We start from the raw sequence: 22,240 nt of genomic DNA on the forward strand, positions 1-22,240 counted from the left end.
TGCCCTGATATCCTAAGGCCTGAAATGACACCATTTTTGAAAATCACTTAAGAAAGGATTTCTGAGAACTTCTCAGAATAGAATAAAGCAATGGTTAGTTTGAAACCTGAATATATTTTTGTTTTAGCTGGGGGCAGGAAAAGAGGCCCTAATCTTAGCGGCTTTTTTTGTTGGAGGTCCATTAGTAGATGCAGGAAAAATTTGAAATATTCAATTATGTAAATTTTGTTATTTAACATTTAATTGGTCAATATTTTCTGTCCGTACTGATACAGCAGGGTGGCTGTTTTGACTCCCAGTTAGGGCACATACAAAAACCTACCAGTGAATGAATTAATAAGTGGAACAACAAATCGATGTTTCTCTCCCTCTTCTCTCTCTCTCTGTCAACTCATTATATTACTAATTTTTCAAATATCATTTTTAATTATACCATAATTTATCTTTTTCTAAAATGATTGGCTACTGCAACCATAATTCTATGTTCTTTTGAGCCAAGGATGTACCTTCAAAAACTGACTAAAAGGAAGACTCTTTGCCTTTCTTCAAGGGACACATACTTAGCAAGGCGTTCATTCCTGTGAATGAAAGAACATGTGCAATGTTTACATTCTGGGCAGGGCTGTTTTAAAATCATAGTTTAAGGGGTCCAAGCCACATTATACTAAACATATTAAAATGTACCCACATCTCAATTAAATATTGTGCACATGTACATATTTATGTATGGGAACCCCTACATATACAACATATATACTGCTCACAAAAATTATGGGATATTTCAAAATGAATATGAAACATTACAATACCCCCTAATTTTTGTGAACAGTGTATATATGCCTATATATGTACGTATGCATATATGTACATATGAATTGAGATCGATGTCACTAGTTAGCGTAACGTTCTGTTTCACAGATATTTAATTGACCATATTGATTGCAATTTTTCAGTTTTCTGCTTTAGTTTGGAGCCAATACTTGTTTGGGGACGTCCTTCTGACAGGATATCAACCCCATTGTAGGCTGGAGGCCCTGAGCCTCGAGTGTCTCGGGAGCAAAGTAGATGCCTGCCAGGTGCAGGGCGGGTGCAGGGCTGATTGCTGCCCATCACTCGCGGTTTGGTCCCAGCAGCCCAGCCTCGCTGGGGAGAGAACTTTGGGGCTGTTGGTTGTGTTGACACAGTCATTAGGTTACGTCCCTCCCTGCTGTTTCCACTTGTCCTGGTTTTTCCTAGCATCCTTTTTTGCTCTGAGGTCTTCCAGGATTTTTCACACCACTTAGGAGATTTGGAGATGGAATTTTTGAGTAAAATGTGTTCACTCGTTTTCATGTTATGCAACAGTCAAAACAAAAAAGCCTCAAAATCAGTTTAGGATGGAGTGGGATGGGGTGGAGCGGCGCCCATGCACGAAAAAACTCCAAACTGCTAAATTGCAAAAAGCGAGACTTTCCCTGAGTTTAATTTTTAGTGTGGGAGATTTTCTAGAGGAATTCTGGAAAAAGTGATGGTATTTTAGAGCAAATAAAGACCACTGACACGCATCCTTGCTAACACGGACTGTGAGTGGTTAGACCCATCTCATGTTCAGGTTGACGAGTGAAGGAGCTCACTGGGACTGGAAGTCGCTGCTTGTGGTTTCCTGGGATAACATTAAATTATTCTAGGAATTTTATCTCCAAACTCCCCCACCACCACCACCTGATCCTCTTCAAGACCCCATGCCTTCTACAACTCTGTCTCTATTGTACGTTTTGATTTTTGCTCAAAATAATATTCTGAATGTGATTAAACCTCCAAGACACAATCACAATCCTAGAGAATGAGTATTTGTGAGCAGTGGCTCTCTATAAAAATTTGAGGGGGAAAAGAACCTTTTAATGGTCAGCTCATGGAAGACAGTTTGGAGTGGCCCTTGGACTGTTACTAAGCATCATGTATAAATCAGACGCAGGTTAAGCGGCATGGAATCCACACCCCCCACCACCACACCATCTCCCTTTACAGCTGCTGGGAGATGGTGTTTCAGTCATTTTCCTTTCAGACTGGCTTTTGTCCAATTACATATATACTCCACTCTTCATCGAACTTCTGTTTCTCTAGTTTGTTAATAGATACGAAGAAACAAAAACAGGAAAGGTGCCTGTAGGGTCTCTTACTCAACCAAATTGGGGAATGTGGGTAAAGTCTATAAACATGTGAGTGATAGTAAAACAGTAGGAGGCATTATGAGACAAGGTTGCAGCTAAGTCAGAGGACTGGTGTGGCCAACGAGAACTTTCTTTGCAGAGGTCAGAGAGCCCTGTGGGCCAGCATCCAGAGGAGAGAGAGAAGGGAGAACGCTGAGCTGGTTCTTGAAGGAGCAGCATTTGCACCAAAAACTCTAGTTTTTTGAGCCTCAGTTTCTCATCTGCAGAGACAATAGATTTGTGTAGAACTATGGAAGATTAATTGAATTGTATATATTAAGCAACTAGTGCAGTGCTTTCTGTATAATACAGGTGTACTAATTAGCAGGTTATTATTATTTTCAATTCAACTAGAGCAAATCTTCCACATAAAAGATATCTATATAAATCAGAATGTTCTCAAATTATTTTTTTATCTCATCAACATGTTAGGGACATGGATACTCACCTCCTCACTCCATTCATACAGTCAGTTGAGAGTTGGGTCTAAGTGGTTGGTTCACTTCCATGCTGGAATTCCAGAAAAATTAAGAAATTCACACACATTTCTCACATTCATGTGACATCAGTTCCTCTCCAAACTGTGTTGTTAAGAAAGTGGCTGCTATTAAAGTTATGTTAGAGTGTGTTGTATAAAAATTACTTTAATTCTCTGGTAGGGATGGGGGCACTAATACTTACACAACTTGAAATTCTGAAAGATAACGGTATTGTTCTTCTTATCCTGACAGTAAAGAAAGCAGTTGAACTGTGTAAAAGCTGTTACTTCATATTTGAAAAAAGTAGCAAGCCTCACTGAACAGCAGCACAACAGACTTGCTGAAAAGATTCAATGTTGTACCTGACCAGGTGGTGGCGCAGTGGATAGAGCGTAGGAGTGGGATGCTGAGGACCCAGGTTCGAGACCCCAAGGTTGGTTGCCAGCTTGAGCGTGGGCTCATCTGGCTTGAGCAAAAAGCTCACCAACTTGGACCCTAGGTCGCTAGCTCAAGCAAGGGGTTACTCAGTCCGCTATAGCCCCACGGTCAAGGCACATATGAGAAAGCAATCAATGAACAACTAAGGTGTCGAAACGAAAAACTAATGATTGATGCTTCTCATCTCTCTCTGTCCCTATCTATCCCTCTCTCTGACTCTCTCTCTGTCCCTGTAAAAAAAAAAAGATTTGATGTTGTAAAAGAGAGGGCAGAGGGGGGGGGGGTGACTGAATATGTTCTTAATTAGCAGCTGCAGCAGGGGAGAAGCTTAACTGCTGGAACTGGACATTCTGAGATGTGGTCAGGGGAAAGAAATCAGGTTTCCTCTTTGCCAGAGGGCAAAACATTGGCAGTTCCTTACAGAAGCAGACTGTAGGCTTAGGCTCTCGAAATCCAAGGCAATGTTGGCTTGGAGTTTATCTATATCAGAGGTGAAAGGTTGAGGTTAGGACGGAATCTGGTGTTTGAAATTTTCATCACATTGGCAATTTGGAGTGATGGTTCCTTGCAATGTTCCAGAGGAAGGTATCCAGAATGATTACAAAATAACCAATCATCCAAACAATAGCAAACCCCAACAGCTTGGGTAAGGACTCTAGGGGAGGTTGGAATCTGACATTTGCGTTTGCATGTTAAATTTGTCCAGCTCCCTTCTTTCCTTCCTTCCTCCCTCTGTCCTTTCTCTCTTCCTCCCTTCTTTCCTTGTTTATAACATTTTCATACTGTCAGATATTCAAAGGTACATAACACATATATGCAAAGTTTAGTGAATGATTATAAAGATAAAATCTCATGAAAATAGCATCTGTGTCAAGAAATAGAGCACTTTTAGAATTCCAGAAACTTTGCACCTGTCTCTGCCCAATCACAACCTCCTTCTCATCTGTTAGGGGCAACTACTGTATTAAATATAGACATGATCACTTTTTTGTTTTCCCAAGGAGCTTTAATGACTAATGACTTACTCATTTTTTCAACATTATGTTTGGAGATGTATCTATGTTATTGCAAGTAGCTGATGTTCTTTTATTTTTATTTTATTTTATTTTATTTTATATAGAATCCTTTAGTATGAACTACCAATTCATTTAGCCATTTTATTGTTGTTAGACAGTTGGGTGTTTCCAATATGGGTTACTATGAGTATGTTTAAATATGTCTTATTCAGGACAAGAGTTTCTCTAGGAGTAAAAACATTGAATCAATTTGTCAATTTACACACACCAAGCAATAATTACACATCCTTCTTTTAGGATTTTGTTTGACAATGCATTGAATCTATAAACCATTTGGGAAGAATTGACGTCTTTAAAATATGAAGTTGGCCTAACCTTTGGTGGCCTAGTTGTGCTCCTGTCATAATTTTATGGGAGGATTTGTGATTTTTAAATAATTTTTATTTTTTACTTCTAATAAAAATATATTCTTTTTGTGATTTTAGAGATTACCATCAACATTACTGTATAAATACTGAACTTATAAAGTCTAAAATTAATAAATATTTTTACCCACCTTCTGCACAATGCATGGACTTTAGATCACATTGACCCCAGTTACCTGCTTCATAACTTGTGTTTATTTTTGTCTTGTAAACTCCACAGACAGGATGGCAATTTTTATACAGGCAATGTTTGTTTAAATATATTCACATATTTCTACTCTCTCTGTATTTATTCCAGCTTACACCTCAGACCTTCCAAAGAGCACTGTTTCCTTTTTCCTAAAATAACATTTTTCAGAATTTCCTTTAGTGATGGTCACCTGGTGTGAAATCTATGTTTTTTGTTTTTTTTTTTAAATAATTTTATTTTTTTAATGGGGTGACATCAATAAATCAGGATACATATATTCAAAGATAACAAGTCCAGGGTATCTTGTCTTTCAATCATGTTGCATACCCATCACCCAAAGTCAGATTGTCCTCCGTCACCCTCTATCTTGTTCTCTCTGTGCCCCTCTCCCTCCCCCTTTCCCTCTCCCATTCCCCCTTCCCCACCCCCCGTAACCACCACACCCTTATCAATGTCTCTCAGTTTCACTTTTATGTCCCACCTACGTATGGAATAATGCAGTTCCTGTTTTTTTCTGATTTACTTATTTCACTCCGTATCATGTTATCAAGATCCCACCATTTTGCTGTAAATGTTCCGATGTCATCATTTCTTATGGCTGAGTAGTATTCCATAGTGTGTATGTGCCACATCTTCTTTATCCAGTCATCTATTGACGGGCTTTTTGGTTGTTTCCATGTCCTGGCCACTGTGAACAATGCTGCAATAAACATGGGGCTGCATGTGTCTTTACGTATCAATGTTTCTGAGTTTTGGGGGTATATACCCAGTAGAGGGATTGCTGGGTCATAAGGTAGTTCTATTTTCAGTTTTTTGAGGAACCACCATACTTTCTTCCATAATGGTTGTACTACTTTACATTCCCACCAACAGTGTATGAGGGTTCCTTTTTCTCCACAGCCTCTCCAACATTTGCTATTACCTGTCTTGCTAATAATAGCTAATCGAACAGGTGTGAGGTGGTATCTCATTGCCGTTTTGATTTGCATGAAATCTATGTTTTAATTTGCCTGAAAGTGTTTTTTTTTCCCTCATTACAGAGAGATGTTTTCCCACACCCCTGCTCACCATCACCTCAGACTTACTCAAATACAGACGTCATTCTTCCAGTTTTTATTGTTGCTGCTCAGAAGTCAGTAGTCCGTCTGCCACTTGTTTAAACCTAATGCTTCCCCACTGCATTCAGTTATCTCTTGGTTTGTGGTGTTTGGCAGTTTTTCTACAATGTGTTTAGGTTGTATTTTTCTTTAATTTATTCTATTTTTGATTCACCAAATTTCTCTTGTCCATTCTGGAAAGTTCTAAGCTGTAACATGTTCAATACATTCAGATATGTTATTTTAGATATCCCATATGTACTCTCCTTCAGGTAGTCTGATTGGAAATAGGGGAGACCATGTCACTTAATCCTCTGTGTCTCGTTGTTTCTCTAAGACATGTGATGTCTCTTTGCCTCTCATGTTCCAATCTGAATCATTTCTTCTGAACCTATCTCACAATTTATTAATTATCTCTTCAACAGTTTCATATATTTGTTACAACGATCATTGCATTTTTTTACATTTCCAATATTGTCTCTCTATTTCTAGATTTATATTTTTAATCTGTTGTTTTTGACTTCTTAATATTTTCAGGATTTAAAAAAATTGTTTAATGTAAGAGTAATTGTTCTGACGTCTCAGGTCTCTGTAAAACTATTTCAACTGCCTTTTTATTTTCTGTTTATTTCCCAAGGATTGTTGTCTTTTTAAGATATTTGAGTGTGTGCTGTCTGTTTACCTATGGGCTTTCTTTAAGGCCACGATGATAGTGCGTTTCTCCATTGAGTGCTGACATCTGCTTCTGCATCTTTAATCAATATGTTTGAAGGATTTTTTTAATGCCGTAAATATGAGTTCAGATTGCCAGTTGTGCCAGCATAACATACAGCTACAAGCTCTCAGAGATGCACGTTCTCAGCACCAAGGGCAGCTTTTTCTACGGCCCCTTTAGGGAAGGAAGGACACAGGATTATCTGGGGGAGCTGGGCAAAGCAGGCTTATTTCCGGTTGGAATCTAGCTTTGTGGACATGTGCTGCCTAGTAGGGTCTCCTCTTGTGAGAGCTGGGATGATGTCTTCTGTCCATACACTGTGTTTTAATTTGGTTTTCCTAATATCCTCAGGGAAAAACCAGCTGTGGGTTCTCCTTCCCTGTCTGCGTTCCTGCCTTTACATAGATCTTGACTAGCTAATATCTTATTATATTATTAGTTCTTTTATGTTTGTAATGTAAAAATGAATTCCATGTAGCATTTTTGATATTTTCGTAAAAGAAAACATTCAAATAGCCTGCTACTTAATGTGAAGTGTTAGCTTAATTCTTGACCTCTTAGGTATGTTGGAGTAACCTCAGTGTTATGGCTTTAGTAGCATAGATGGTTCTAGAGGGAAAGATGGATGGTTTATATAAATTCTATAGTTTCTAACAATTAGGATAAGAAATTAATTCATTCCTTTGATTTTTAAAATAAGTTTTATAATATTTTTCTGATAATGAAAACAATATGAATTAATTTTTGATAAAAATATAAAAATAAAACAAGATAAAATAAATGAGAATACTTTAAAACACCAGAGATAATCACTGTTTTACTGTTACTATTTTGGCATTATTTATATATGTGTGTCTGCATTTATAGTTATAGTATTACACAGCATTAGTTATACTACACAGCAATAGTTCCACATCTATTTCTTACTGATAAATATATAAAATGTACCATCAATCTGCCATGGTTCACTTAACCTTCTCCTATTTCTGTTTTTTTTTTTAATTTCTTACAATAATAAAAATTAAATTAATATCTTAGTATACAAATATTTGTTCCCACTTATTATTATTTTCTTCTGAAGATTTTTTAGAAGAAGGATTGTTGAGAAATTATTTTTAGATATTTGGAGGCTCTTGATATATTCTTGCATATTAATATTTATTCCAAAGCTAAATAGTAATATTTTATGATATACAAAGAATAGTACTTCATTTACACAGATGTGAGGTTATAAGAATTAAAAGCAACAACTTATGTGGAAACAGGGCACTTCCTAAGTACCAAAAATTGTGCCCATAGTATTGGTATTACTCCAACTCCTGGTTACATGGCTGTGCAATGGTTATCAACTCCAAAGTGATGAGATTTGCCAAAATGGCCCATTATTCTATTTCACCCTTTGCTCTGCGCTCTCTTTCCCCACCCATCATTCATCCGTCGTTCACCCCTCACCCTCGCTAATCATTTGAATATTAATATGATTTATTTAAATCCTTAATTTGGAAATTCTTACTCCTTTAATTAAATCACACTCCCTGAATTGGTTAGAACTTTCAACGCATGAGAGATTGAACTGCAGATTGCAAAGAATGATGGAATAAGCCAGACAACCTGGGTTCTTAGTCTCAGCCCCATCATGGCCTGCTGGAAAACTGTAGGCACATCATCCCATCCTGTCATCTGCTCTGGGGGAGGATACAGCACTTGTCATGGTGGCTACGTGGGGCTATGGGAATCGGCTCCATCTGGCTGAGAACGTGCTCTCAGTGTACCCAGACAGGGTGTGCACGTGTGAGGTGTCGTCCCTGGGAGCTGGAGTCTAAACTTCTGGGAACACGTTTCTGGGCTGTATTCCCAGCTGCTTTCTCCTTGGTCTGCTGATAGTGAACAGAGCCTCTGAGGGTTGAAAAGCTCTGTTAGCACATGAATGTAAGAGGATGAGAGAGAAATGATAATATTTCTTTCTCCATAGGGAACTTCCAGCCTCTCTGAGGAAACAGAATTTCTTTTGATCACAAAAGAGCAGAAAAGGATATTAACCATGGCATGACCACCAATGAGAGGGGATGAGGAGAAGTAACTGGGTATGCTGGCAGACAGGTCATGGCTGCACCAGCCTTGGGGCCAGCACCAGGTCTCCTGTCGTCCATGGGCTGCCTCGTGACTCCTAACGTCTTCCCAGAGGTAAGGGGAGAACAGACAAGTCTAGACACAGTAAGCTGAAGCAGATATCAGAGGCCCCTATAAAGTCCAGTACCTGCAGGACCAAGCAGATAAATGTGTGTGTGTCTGGCCAACAGGAGAGCGCATACCTGTCTAAAGGAGACTAGCCATGACCTTGCTGCCACCCGGCGGCGGCCATATTGCATAGGAGGAAGTGTGTGTGTGTGTGTGTGTGTGTGTGTGTGTGTGTGTGTCGTGGCTGTAGGGATGGGCTTGGGCTATCAGCACGTCTATGGAGCTGTGAAACCAGCAGCAGCAGCAGCGATGAACCAGGCACCCTCACTACGGTCTGCACTGGTCCCTCCAGAGCTGCCTCTGTCTCTACAGTGCCACCACAGTGGCACCAAGAGTTAATATCCTTCCCAGGCCTACATGTCTGTCCCTCAGGGGGTTAGAGGGCAAATCTGTAGAAATAATAAGTTTCTCAGAGCCCAACATGTGCCTCTGTTTCAAAGAGACTCCCCGGGCCAACCCTGATGGGGTCAAACAACATACTCCCGAGAGCTGGGTGTGAGCTGTGCTTGCTGGTTCACATCTTCTTTGCTGAAGGAAAGGAGATCTGTTCAAAATCAGCTCAGAGGCAATGCTCCGCTTATTTCAAACAGTCATTTTGCTTCCTTTCTTTCCCATTCTCTTTTCCTGTTCCTCCTCCTCCTCCTCTTCCTTTTTCTCTGCAGAAAACAAAAATGCTCTTTTTTTCCCCCTCACATTCCTTAATCCTGAATTCACAGCCCCAGGCCCAGAAAACTTCTACTGCACTGCATGGAAGGAAAAGGCAGATCTGCTATGCTCAGAGGGGGTGGGATAGGCTATTTTTTTGAGCATGGGACAGTAAGGATGGAGCTGAAAATGATTTGCTCTGGGTGACAAAGTGTCAAAGTCGCTCATGTATTTCAATACTTCAGAAATGATCAGACTTTTCAGATTTGCTTTTGGACCTTTTGCTCTGAAACAATGGGTGCTGACAGCTATCTTGGGACCAGAGAGAAATGCTTTGCCGCGAGACTTTTGTCATCTCCTGGAAGAAGGGAGAGAATCATCCCCATGACACCCCTGCAGGGGTGGCCAAAGGTAAACACTATAAAGGCACTGCACTGACACGGGCCGTTGAGCTCTCTAGGGTTTGTTAAAACATACGTGTACAGCACTGGATCTCCCCACCAGCCATTGGGACATGGGTAGATTGCAGGTCAAAATGTCATCTCAGGCTTTACCCTCCACCCATTGAGAAAACGTCTCTGGTGAGTGCCAAAGATAGTCCCACGTTGCCTTGTGGAAGCAGCATGACTGACCGTAAGCACAGCTCCTGCTCCCAGACACTTGGGGCTCTGTTTACAGATTAAATCTCAGGATGTGTACATTTGATGTTCTCTTCCAGGGAGAGTCACAGTCGAATGGACTTGTCTGCTGATGGCTCCGTCACATTAATGTTTGATGGATGGTGCAGATGTGAAGGGTGCAGGCGACGTGCTGAGGATCCTGCATGTGTGCGTCCAAGGCTGTGGACTGGAATGTGAACTTGTTTAGAGCGAACCCAAAGGGCATCGATGTCAGCCTGCAGGAGTCCAGTCACCTTAAATATCACAGCCCCAGAAGGCAGGCTCTTGATAAACAGAATAAAACATGCACAGTATTTCCCTTGTAATGTGCAATATTAATGGAGTCTCAAAGCATTTCTAGAAAGCTTTACGTGTTTTTAAGCTTTAGTTCAAAATCTATAGTCAGCTCAGAGGTCAACTAGCTAATGACAGGACTCTGTAGTCACTCTTGGCCCTGTTTAAATTCCCCAGAGAGAATTGTCCCAGTAGGCGACGGGCGGAGCAAGCCTAAGGAGTGAGTGCCCGGATTTATTGAACAGTGAGTGAGTGTCCGCAACTCGGTCATTTCTGTGCCAGGCAATGAATGGGAGGAGCACAGGCTTCAGTTCTGGAGGCGTTGCACCCTCTGATTGGGAAGCAGGACCAACTCACAGGAAACCAACACAGAATGGAATGGGAAAATTAAATCTGGTGTCAAGGGCTATGACAGAAGCTACAGCCCAGACATTGAAGGACCCAGTAAGACCTGCCAATGTTCTCCAAAAGAGGGTGCATGGCAGCTTCTGGACAAGACATGGAGGTGACCCCCATTGAGCCTACCAAGAGCCAGCTTAGAGCATTTGAGAGAGTGTGGTGATGTCTCACATACACCATATTGAGCCAGTGTGTGTGGGGCCAGGAATGACTGGAGAGAGAGGCTGGGGGCCATGGACTCCCCTCTCTGCCCTGTACCTGCTACAGTGTCTCCTTTTCTGTCTCCCATGCTCTCTCGACTTCCTCCTCACCACCCTGTGGACATGACAGAAGCCGCAGAGCTGAGTTAAGAGGGACAGCTCTGGGACTCCCCAGTGGCCACCACTACCCGATGCTCACACATCAATGAACCCCTTCCTCAGTGCCTTGGTGAGGACGTGGGAAACACTCCATGTCTCACTAAGGGTCTGCCAGGATCCGAAAGTCAATCATTCCAGAGCCCTAAAACTGGTAGAGTAAAAAAAGAAAAGAAAAAAAAAAAAAGAAAAAATCCAGTTCTGATAAAATTGTTTATTTTAAGTTTAATGAAATTTGTTATAAAAAACAACCTTCATTTTTCCTGGATCTTGCTTTATAATAACTAGTTGAAAGCAAACATCAGATACATGTGGATATTTATACAATTTTAGTCATTTCCAGAATTTTTAACTAAATATGGAACTGCTTTAAAAAGAGGAACATTTTATTTTTCTTGAGAGTGAGTGTCCTTGTCTCATGAACATGTAAGAAGATAACAAAACTATCTCAGCTCCTTAAAAACCCATTCCCAAGGGAGAAGCGCTCATAAGGGTGGAGGCGCTGGCTGCTGACCTGACTCAGTGGCCATTCATTCTGCCAACAGGGACGGAGTGCGCCTGCGTACCAAACATCTGGTCAGGTGCTAAAAGACAGAGAGGGGACTTCGACCTGGTCGCTGCCCCTCCGAGGTACCTTGCTCTCCTGGAGGCTGTAGCTGGGTGGCGCTCACTGTGGGCATCTCTTCTACAGGGCAAAGCATTCCCAGGTGGCACGACCCCACTTCTTCCCTTCCTCACTTTCATGACTCATACTAAAAACATCCGGGCTGGATTGAGTTTAAGAAAAAAAGAAAAGAGAGAGAGAGAGAAGTAAATACATTTGACAATAAATTTGAGATCATAAACCTTAGGATTCTTTTTATAATACCACAGACTTCAACGTCAGGCCATATTTTTTCATTCGACATGGATTTCAAGGTAGCTCAGAGAAAACAGAGGATTAACTGTAAGCAGTGAGATGGTGAGCGTGAGCCAAGCTTCCAAATAAACACATCAGAGGCTCAGTCTAAAAAAAGACAGAACACAAATAACCTCCTCTCGGTGTGCCTAAGGTTTCGTTGAACTGTTCTCAGGTCACTGGGCTGATTTGCCAAAAGGAGGTTAACTCCAGTGCAGCGAGGCAGCCCGTCAGGAAACAGGTTCCGCGAATGTGGCCGGCGGGGTGGCTGAGCCACCGGAGGCCCTGCAGATGGAGCAGCCCTCGGATGGCCCGACGGAAAACGCCTTGGTGTCCGTGAATGAGTGGGCAGTGCTTTCAGAACTCGGAGAATAGGGACCTTAACAAGCATGGGCTTAGCTTACACCCAGATGTCAAGGTCTCCAAATCAAAGAGTCAGCCTAAATACATTTGTTTCGAGAGGCTGTGACGTTGGGCAGCCTACTTCCCTTCCTGGACTAGGTGTCCTCCCTCTAAAACAGGAAGACCTGCCACTCTTTCCCATTCTTCCCAGTACAGAGACACTCCTCCCCGAGGACGCGGCCCTGGAAGGCTGGCCTCTGCTCCCAAAGTTTCCAACTGAGGAGAGCAGTCAGGTAGCCAAAGTCCTAGGAGCTCAGCTGCAGGGCGATTTCCATTCTCGGTCCTCTTTCCGAGCTCTGGGCCTGGAGGATGAGCAGCGGCCTGATGTCATTTCCAGGCAAAGGTCTGAGTTCTCAGGTCACATGATTTCTCTTTGCATTTCACACTCCATTCTTTGCTGCCTCCTCTGACCTAGTGCAGCGAGTCTCCTGATTTTCGTGTGTGTGTGAAGTCACCGGGAATTGTGCTAACCATGTACATGCTAGGACCTTACTTCCAATGGTCCTCACTGAGTTTGTCTGGGCAAGGGCCGGGAACTGGGAACTGGGCATGCTTAGCAAGCACCCCAGGGCTTCCCATGGACTGTGCGTGGAGAGCACTGTCTTAACTGTTCTGAAATTGGGGTCTATCTCCCTCACAGACCTAGTCTCATGGGGGCCAAGGACCCATCTTACATTACAACGTAACAGAGAGCATAGCCAAAGGGACATGCCAAGTATTTGGTCACGTTCAATGAGGAAGTGCATCCGTGAATGACTCGGGCCCCTAGAACAGGGCAGGTCATTATCACCACGGTCTACCAAACACAGAAGTCATGTGATGCTCGAGAAGCTAAGTGAGTGGGAGACGGGGTCCAAGACAGGCTCCCCAACTGGGTCTCCTTGGAGCCACCAGAAACAGTAGGCTGCTCGCAAAGTGAAGTTTCTTCTCCAGCAAACACATCTGTCCAGAGGGAGTCTCTAAGCCTCCACTGTATTTTAAGCTACATCCCTCAAACTGTCAAAAGTGGGATTAAAGTGTAAATGATTGTCAATTCACCCCTGTTCTCCTGGTCCTGTGCTGAGTGTTACAGGCCCTTCGGGGATGCAGGACAGCAGGGGAGGGGCCGGCGGGGATGTAACTGAGGAGAGTGAGCTCTGCTGTGTCTTGGGGGGATAGAGCAGTTCACAGGCTGCTACTTTTTTGTGACATAGCTTTTATGAAGGGAGAGCCAGAATATTAAGCTCATTGCTTCCAGATGGGAGGATTGGACAAGACAGAGAGGCCTTGGCTCTGCAGGCCGGGACACCGTGGTGTGATATGGATGTGACATATTGAAGTAATCGAGATAGAAGATCTGGCTTTATCCAAGGCTGTCAGATAGATACTTTTAAAAACATTACATGGTTTGTAACAAGGTATTGTGTATCCTCCCAGAGACCCTGCAGCCTTGGTCTCTGGGAAGGCAGTGTGAGGTGGGGGTGGAGGGAAGTGTGCTTATTTTGCTTGAGTTACCGAAGCTCCTTTTATACCTGGAGAATTTGGCATCTCCTGGCTAGGAGTGGCTAAGCCAACAGTCCTATACACTTGTAGTGCAGACTGTGCTGGTGACTCACTAAGTAAGTCCAGGTGCTTGCTCAAGAGGCAGGGTCCTAAGCACTCCTTATTTGAGCCCTGCAGCTATCGTGGCCCAGCGCCTCAAATGAGCCTCAAATCTGTTTAATAAATCATCTGTCTTTTTTATACAGTTAATCCAGGGAGAAATCCTTCAGGTTGTCTGGTGGGGCCTCTTCCACCAGAGGGCGCCCTATGCCCGCCTCATTCAGTCTGGGGCTGCTCATAATTGATAAGAGATTTCAGCTTCCTTGGAAGTCTTTTGTCCTGTCCCTTCCTTCCTATGTCACCTTCAGGCTCCAGATAGAAGCACCTGGATCAAAGCTGGGTGGGATGGGGACGAACACCCAGACCCCGCTGCAGGTGTCCTTCTCTCCTGTCTCCACAGCCAGAGTTCAGCTCCAGCGTGGCCTTCCCAGGCCCACTGGAAAGGGAGAGCAGGTGTTCAGAAGTCCCCAGTTTGCAATGTGCTGGTTTACTAGTAATTCTCTTAGTCAGAGGATGGCCCCTTCCTTGGTGAAATTCACACCTGAGAACAGGTCCAGCATCCCTGTGGGCCCAGCGTCTGCTTCGCATTTCAAAGGCTGGAAACTGTTAAGCTTGTATTTTGATTAAAATTTTGTATTAGCTTATTTTCCCCCTTTCAGCATAATTTCTGGATATTTAATTTCAACCTATCATCTGAGGGGAGAGAGGGAGAGGTAACTGATGTGAAACAGCACATGGGGAAAGCCAGCCAAGTCAGAAAAGAGAGCGGCAAGCGGCCGTGGGGATGGGAAGCCGAAATCTCTCTTGTTCTCCAAGGCAGGCTCTGAAACCGAAGCCCCTCGAGGACAGGAAATTCGTTCTGAGCTTGGAACCAGGATGACCAGTTATCCCGGCTGCCTCCTTGCCACCTCTGGGGACTTGGGCAAGCCCCTGAAAGCGTCCTGGCGCCAATCACCTGGTTAGGCTCTGGGGAGAGGAACGGCTTCCATTTGCTGCTGGCCGTGGGAATATGGAAAGAAAAATAGTAAGTTTTCAGAAAAGCTAGTCTCTGCAGACTGTGGTGGACAGTAGTTATAATGCCCCACCTTCAAAGTGACTCAAACTTCAGTTTATGATAGTTATACTAAGATGAAGAAAGGAACATCACCTAGCCCACATCTGTCAAATATTAGTCCACCTTGTTCTTCCTAGAGAGTGGTGGTCACCTATTCAAATGTCTGCGAAGTCCTGGCAGGTCATGCAAACATAATGTTGGGGGCTTATCGGGAGATCTGTTGACTGAGTGACTGGGAGTGGGTTTGACATGAGACATTAGGGAATGGTGGGGACCATGTCAAACTGGAAGGTACATACCCTATCTTTGATGTTCAAATTATGGCTCTTTAAAACATTACTTTAAACATATTTGGCTCAAGGACTGCTGCTTTGGTATCTCTGGATCTACTTTTTGTATTTTAAGCCTGCATAAAAGACCGAGAAAGAAGGAAAATAAATTTGATAGTATAGAAAGTTCCAACTCTGCCCAGTTATGCTTGATTTTAGTATCCTGTCTTTGCTCATAAATGCAGTTCTATTTGTCATTCTACTTACCCACTTTGGATTCAGTAAACCAAGTCACTTTAAAAAAAGTATGTATACTTGTACCATATAGAAAAGTGCTCGGCAAACTCATTAACAGAGTCAACAGAGTCAAATATCAATAGTACAATGATTAAAATTTCTTTTGAGAGCCAAATTTTTTAAACTTAAACTATATAGGTAGGTACATTGTTATTAACTTAATTAGGGTATTCCTAAGCTGGCCTTTGCCAGCACGTGATATTTTGTGGAAGAGCCACACTCAAGGGACCAAAGAGCTGCATGTGGCTCGTGAGCCGCAGTTTGCTGACCACTGGTATAGAAGGAAGGATCATAGCAACATTCTCTCTTGTAGACCTCTACACAGTGGACAAATGATAAGCTAAGGACTATCCCTGCCTCATCTTCCTCAAAGAAAGTTTCACCCACAAAACTGTGAGGTCTTGATGGAGCCGGAGGGCTTCCATTTCCCCAAATGGGGGTTCTACTCCCCTGGCCCTCCTGACACAGCACTGCTTGTGAGCACCCATGAGACTCTGTCATGTGAAAGGGCTTTGTGAATTGCAATGTGCAGAATGAAAACAAGTTAATACTATCGATTTGGGGGAGAACATGGAAGAATTGTGGTTCATTGCACACCTTAAATTGCTTGCACCATGGCTTGCACGATTCTCTCCAGAGTTGCATAACATCCTCTATTTATGGGGCCAATCTTTAATTTCCCTAATGTTTCTTACTTGAGTTAATAAGTCTAAAGCTTATGTTTGCATGTGACCTCTGAGCCTTACTCTGTGCTCACTGGGAGCTCTGCTCCAGCCTTAGAGTAGATGTGGGGTGATGAGGCCAGCGTGAGGAGGTTCAGGAACCCCGGAGGTGGCTCCTGTGCTCTGCTTCCTCCAGCTCTCCCCCTCCCCTGCAGTGGTTCCATTCTCAGTCCTGTGTTGTTTGCATTTCTGCTGTGTCTTTGTCTCAAGGATATTTGGTTGCATCTCTCCTACAGGTACACTTTCGGGAAATGCGTGCTGTGATTTCACCCTGGAACCTCAGGGAGCACACCTAGCATTACTCATCGGCAGGTAAAGTGGAGGGGTGGCCTAGGCCGGCTCTTTCTGCCAGAACCCAGCACCATGCCTGCTCCGCCGGTGCAAGCAGATGCTTCGAGTTATGTTTCCAATAAGAGGCCTCGATTTGCACTGCCTAATGATCAAAGTCAAACTGCTCAGCCTGGAATTCGAGGCTCTCCGAATCTGGCAATATCTTCCTTGGCTTCTCCTCCCCCACTTCCCTATTAACACCCTGGATCTCAGGCACCACGAGTACCCCCCTTTCTTGCAGCACCCCCATTCCATGGACCCGCACCGCATTTTCTCACGTCGGGCTTGTACGCATACAGTTTCCTCTGCCTGTATTTTTTTGTTCCTGGAATGTCTGTCTGCCTGCTACAATCATGAGCATTTTTAGTGTGAAATGCTTCTATGCCCCTAATTTTTCCACAGAGAGGGAGTGGCAAGGTGCAGATTTCACCACCCTCTCCAGGAGATGAAAAAATAGAGGAACTGGCCCAGGCCTTTTCTCTGTCCTCCAGTCTTCCCTGGCTCTTCCAGAGGGAGGAGTGAAATGACTGGCAGGAATCGGCGCAGTGGGTTTAGCCCCGCCCCCTCTTTTAGGGCTGCATCAGCCTGAAGATCAATGGCTTTCCTCTTTCCTTTTTTTTCCTTAAAATAACGAATGTTATATTGACAGAGTTTGGGAAGAAGATCAAGAGAGCATTGCTTTTTCTTTCTTACAATACTTATAAAAAAAAGTTTCGAGTGAAAGAGACAGGAATATTGATCTGATCCTGTCTGTGCCCTGAGCGGGTATTGAACCGGTAATCTCTGCACTTCGGGACAGTGCTCTAACCAACCGGGCTATCTGGCCAGGGCATCAGTGGCTTCTTGTCTGGCTACTACACACTCCCTTTGGCCAGGCCTTAGAACCGCCTTCTAGATGCAGTCACGAGGCCACTCTCCCTGTGCCTGTCCCTCCACAAGGACAGGACTGTCGGGAGCAGCAATGCCCCCTGCAGGAGGCAGGGTCAGCACGTCTGCCTATAGACCCAGGCCTGTCCTCACAGGGTCCCCCAAGCCTCCGAGGTCAATGGCAGGGGCAGGGTCCATGTTCTCCCGCCCAGAGGTCGCCCCAGGGAGGCTGATGGCATTAAGTGCTCATTCTCGTTCCGTATCTGTTGCCTCCTTGGTTCTGAGTACTAAGGGGGAAGAGAGAAGTTATTCGTTGTCTCCTCAGACTTCAACACCCATACATTACATTTTCAAATACACCTCCCCGACTCCCCTCATGTACTCATTGCTCCCTTTTCCTCTTAGCTTATCTCCCATAGAATTTCCACTGTACATACTTCACTTGTTCATCCTTTTCTTCATATTTACAGGGATTTGGAGGGATGGGGTTGTCCTGCATTTGAATGTGATGAGGAGGCACATTTCAAGATGCGCTTTCCTCTGACGATCCAACTCTAGACATTCATGTGGGGTAACGAGAGGGAGACTGGACAGAGGCCTGGAGTGAGGCCTCAGATGGAGGTTTATAAACCGCGGCAAGCCCATTAGGTGCCAGCAATAGTGTTTGGTGCTTTCTGAGACATACTCTCATAGCTGGGTAACATGATCTCCATTTTATAACAAAGCGCAAAGACGAGACAAGGAATACCAAGCACGGTAATGAAGGAGCCATGGTCTCCTTAGGGTCACGTTGCCAGTAGTTGGTGGATCCGGGGCTCTTGACATTGAGAACTCTTCTCCCTGGGCCTGGTCACGTGCACTCTTTCTGCGCCTCTTCTGGCCCCTCTGTACTGACCAGGGGAACCTCTAGAGCAGTGGTCCCCAACCCCCGGGCCACGGACCATTACCGGTCCGTGGGCCATTTGGTACCGGTCCACAGAGAAAGAATAACTTACATTATTTCCATTTTATTTATATTTAAGTCTGAATGATGTTTTATTTTAAAAAAATGACCAGATTTCCTGTTACATCCGTCTAAGACTCACTCTTGATGCTTGTCTCGTGAGTTCGACAATTATATTTAAAATACTACAGTTTTCACGCCGGTCGCATCATTTTATTTTGTGCATTTATTCGTCCCACCCTAAAGGCCAATCCGTGAAAATATTTTCTGACATTAAACTGGTCCATGGCCCAAAAAAGGTTGGGGACCACTGCTCTAGAGTATATCTGTAGTAACACAGGCCATAAATAATGAAGACCGAAACAAATGATCCACGATGCAAGTGCGTTAAAGGCGCCACGCAGGGCTAATCCCCGCGCACTCTTGGCAGGCTTCATGGGAGAAGCACAGTTGACTGGGGCCCCTAAGGAAACATTCTTTAGTAGGCACAGAGTGGGAGGGCCTTCATGGCAGATGGTCCCACAGCAACCAAGCAGCACAGGTCTGCCAAACGAGGGAAATTCAGAACGCAGTGAGTTTCCCAGCCCAGCCTGACCCAAGGTTAATATCGGATGGCAGGTAAAGTTAAAAAGAATAAGTCATTAGGACTTCACTTGGCAGGACAGTAGTTTTCAACTTCGGATGAACCATGGTAACCTCTTTTTGAAACTACACATTGCTGTCCCCAGACCTACCGAATTGGAATCTCTGGACAGAAGTTGGAGCCATTATTATAATTCTTTTTAAATCCTTACCACACAACTCTGATGGTGAATCAAGGCTGAAAAAATCACCGAGAAAGGAAGATAGGCTCTTAGGCAGACACAGAGCCCCAGACCTAGACTGGCGAGTCCTGGGTTTGAGCTCTGGTCTTGGCATGTATCACGCTCCGAGCTGGGGCAAACCTTTGTCTGTGCCTTAGTTTTCTCATTGTTAAGATGAGAGCAATGATAGGACCGCCTAGCCCCTCACAGGGTCATTAAGATGAAAAACTTTAGTGATGTATCTGAAAGCCCCAGTGCAGCCCACGTGCACAGAAAAACACAGGGAGGAGAGCTGCTTCTCTGAATTGGGTGGTGCAGGGGGTTGCACCTGACAGTCTCTGCAGAACACACAGGGAGGAACATGCACTGAGGATTGAAGGGCGCTGGGTGGCGGCTAAGACCCTGGCTCAGGTGTGAGTGAGCCAGCCCAGACACCGGGAGGCCTTGAGGATATCTGTGTGGCCACAGGCAAGAGGACATAGATCTTCTGTGGGGGAGAGGCAATACACAAAAGTGGCACAGGACTCTCCCGACATTAGACAGGGTGCCGTGAAATGCTGGAGGGCTGTGAGATGAGCATATTCTTTTTAGTACCAGCTCAGAAGCAGCTTCGCAGGGGAATAGTGTCCCTATATTGTGTCTCTCAGAACATTATTAGTGTTCCCAAGGAGAGGTCAGGCTCAGCAGTGCTGAGAGGGTGTGTCCAGGCAGGCGTTCCTGGGGTCTCTGCTTCTGTCACCTCCCAGCAGGCAGGGGAGAGAACGGAGAACTGAGCTCTGAAGGTTTAAAGCAGACCAACGTGTGATTCCACACACCTGATGCCCTCACCCTGGTCTGACCTCGGCCCTGGGATCAGTTCCCTCGGATCCCGAAACAGCTACAGCACTTCGGGGCAGGGGCTGCTCGCCTTCCTCTCCTCTGGCAGCTCCAGGCCCCATTATCTCATGAACTTTCCCCATATCCCTGGCAGATAAGTATTTCCTTATGGTAATGATTGTGATTCTCATTTTACAGCTGAGCACGTGCAGACAGAGGGATGGTCCCGAGAAGAGGGAGACATTTTCTTCCCTTTCTCTGGACTCTGTCAAGGTCAAGTCATAAAACGGAAAGCACAGGGAACATCTCTGAGCGTTCTTAAGCCCGAGGTAGCGAGGAGCAGAGGGGGCGGGGAGAAGGCGGACAGAGTGTGCGTTTGCTGCACTGTAAAATTTATGTTCAATTTGTGAGAGGCGGGGCGAGCAGAAGGGCGGCCGTGGATAGTTCCTTGTTCTTTTCATATGTCCATAAAGAAAGATGCAGGCTTCATTTTGCATATGAGGAAATGGAGGTCAAAGAGCGATCTTGTTAAACAGGCTGTGAGGAGACGGGCTGAGTCTGCCCCCAAACCCAAGTTGCATTTTTTGTGTCCTGCTGTCCTGGCCAAAACCACCACGCGTGCTCCTCGTGGGCTGATTCTCTGGGCAAAGGCACATCCAAGGGTAATGCTGCCATTCCTCAGGGTCATCCCGAGAGCCTGGCTGAAGGCCGGACTTATCTGAGCCGTTGGAGGAACATATTGAAATGATCAGGACTTGGAACACGGCCGCGGTTTGCACAGAGCTTTCCCCGCCTTATCGAGTTCCTAGACTTGAACTTCTCAGGGTTCAGTCGCTCACTTTTATTTGCCTCATTGGGAGCCCTGCAATCTTAGGCTTGTCCCCCCAGGCTTGGGGTGAGGGTTCTGGGAGGTGTGGGAGCCACATGGCTCCATGGCCCTCTGACGACTACCCAGGGAGAGGTGTTCTGGGAAAACGCCCCAGACTGAGCATGGGCCCTGGGCCTGGCATTGGAAAGGGTCACAGGCTGGGTGGGAAGACAAGCCCACAACACAGAGCTGTGGGCCTGGCTCACCAGAACCAACATGGAGGTCAGTACAGGGTGACCCCTTTCTACACAAGCGACTTAGTCCTAGAGCCTTCCCATGATTGCAAATTTAATCACTTCACAACTAATTTTCTTATAGGCATAAAGAAGGATGGATGCATTTTGAGCCTTATAAATGTATAAATACCATAAAAAGATAACTTTCTATTTTTTGCTTTTGAATTTACTTTTAGAATAATAAATACATAATATGTAAGTAAAGACTTACAGGAAACAGATGTTTGTTCAACAGCGCCTTTTATTTTCTTGGGGTGAGCTCTAATGTTTTCCTAAACCCACTCTAAATCGACTGCTTGGGTTCTCCTGGCAGATGTTTGGTCATCTTCACGGTATTTTATTACATCTACATCTATTTTGTAATGTTTTTACTCTTAGGAATGTTTTTCACCCAAAGCACTGTCCCTGCCACTTGGATGCACCCTTGGATGGCATTATATAAGACAGAGAAAAAATTTTAAATTGGAACCCAGGGTAGTAAAAGAAATGACAGCAAGAGTCCCCTCCCCCACTTTCCCGGGGTAATGACAGAGAGCACAGGGGAGGGCTCTGCCTGTGCTAAGAAACAGAGCATTGTGGGGCCAGCGTGACGACATGGTGCTCAGCCCATTCAGCTCTGCTGATCGCTACGCAATCTTCCATTTTTGCAGATTTTAAAGATTTGACTTATTCAAAATTTCATCGTCTTATGGGCTATGTTCAAATTCATCTAACTTCTACCATACTGCATAAGATACAAAATAATGTGAAAGTGCGGAGAAGAGAGTGAGGAAAAATAAAAAGAGTGGAATCAGGCTTATAGCTCACAACTTTTGCTTGTAGACAATGACATATATGATTTCCTGAGTGATGCGCCCACTAACAATGTACTGTTCTTACATTCTTAGCCAGTCGGGAGCATTCTGTCGCCTCCTTCAGGGAAAGTGGCCGCGGAGAAGGCACCGGGTTAGGCATCCTCATCTTACTCAGTTCTCCTGGCAATACCAGGGCACCCAACTCTTTATGTTCAAGTGA

The sequence above is a fragment of the Saccopteryx bilineata genome, chromosome 6 (assembly GCF_036850765.1).
Source record: "Saccopteryx bilineata isolate mSacBil1 chromosome 6, mSacBil1_pri_phased_curated, whole genome shotgun sequence".
Classification (NCBI taxonomy): domain Eukaryota; kingdom Metazoa; phylum Chordata; class Mammalia; order Chiroptera; family Emballonuridae; genus Saccopteryx; species Saccopteryx bilineata.